This window comes from Lolium perenne, chromosome 2, assembly GCF_019359855.2.
Source record: "Lolium perenne isolate Kyuss_39 chromosome 2, Kyuss_2.0, whole genome shotgun sequence".
NCBI classification, from domain to species: Eukaryota; Viridiplantae; Streptophyta; class Magnoliopsida; order Poales; family Poaceae; genus Lolium; species Lolium perenne.
In genome coordinates, this window is record NC_067245.2 from 239,141,774 (window position 1) to 239,143,374 (window position 1,601).

The window sequence follows — 1,601 nt, forward strand, 5'->3', positions numbered from 1 at the left end:
GCGGCGGCGTCTCGATGGGTTTTCCGTATCGTGGCTCTCGGTGCGGGGGTTTCGTCACGGAGGCTTTAAGTAGGCGGAAGGGCAGGTCAAGAGGCGGCACGAGGGCCCCACACCACAGGGCCGCGCGGCCAAGGGGGGGGGCCGCGCCGCCCTAGGGTGTGGCCCCCTCGTGGCCCCTCTTCGTCTCTCCTTCGGACTTCTGGAAGCTTCGTGGCAAAATAGGACCCTGGGCGTTGATTTCGTCCAATTTCGAGAATATTTCGTTACTAGGATTTCTGAAACCAAAAACAGCAGAAAACAGCAACTGGCACTTCGGCATCTTGTTAATAGGTTAGTTCCAGAAAATGCACGAATATGACATAAAGTGTGCATAAAACATGTAGATAACATCAATAATGTGGCATGGAACATAAGAAATTATCGATACGTCGGAGACGTATCATGGAGACGGCGGTGATGATGATGGAGATGATGATGATGGTGATGGAGATGATGTCCAGCTCGATGTCGGTGACGATGGCGTCGATTTCCCCCTCCGGGAGGGAATTTCCCCGACAGATTTCAGCCTGCCGGAGAGCTCTGTTCTCTCTGGTGTTTTCCGCCCCGCAGAGGCGGCTCTGACTCTTCGCGACTATCCCCCGGAGCTTAGGTTTTCGGGGCGAAGAAGTACGCGAAGGAGAGGGGGCCAGAGGGGGCTGTGGGCCCCCTCCTCACATGGCGGCGCGGCCAGGGCAGGGCCCGCGCCGGCCTGTGAGGGGGGCCCATGGCGGCCCTCCTCGGCTCCCCCTTTTGGCTCCCTTCGTCTTCTGGAAAAATAGGATTTTTCATATAATTTCTGTCAATTGTTGATCTTCCGAAATATTGCCTTCTGACGACGCTTTTTCCAGTAGAATCCTGGCTCCGGTGCGCGATCCTCCAATAATCATGAAACATGCAAAATAGATGAAATAACATAAGTATCATCTCCAAATATGAAATATATCAATGAATAACAACAAATTATGATATAAAATAGTGATGCAAAATGGACGTATCAACTCCCCCCAAGCTTAGACTTCGCTTGTCCCCAAGCGAAACTGAACTCGGTAAACAGGACCACATGTTTATGGAGTGAAGAGTCGATAAATGAAATACGGACAAGAAGCATCATATCAATTCACACAAGACATTCTAATGAACAACTTCCTCATATAATTCAGCTTGAAACAAGTAGAGGGTAATCACAAATAAAGGTGCATAAGAAATCATAATTGGTGATGGCAAACTTCATTCTTGGTCAGAGAACAGATTATGTTAAAGTTTATATGGCACAAATTGCATACTCAATCATAATAATCTCCTCATAATCATTGATAACTTTCAAAGCTATATTCATTCGGATAAAACTTGTACTAAACAAGGAAGAATAAAAGACATGATGAAGTAAATCACAATATCGATGGTTTGATCACAACAACTCAAATGCTTGCTTAAGATGGAGGGAAATAGGTTTACTGACTCAACATAAAGTAAAAGACAGGCCCTTCGCAGAGGGAAGCAGGGATTAAATCATGTGCTAGAGCTTTTTCAGTTTTGAAATCATATAAAGAGAATAAAGGTAA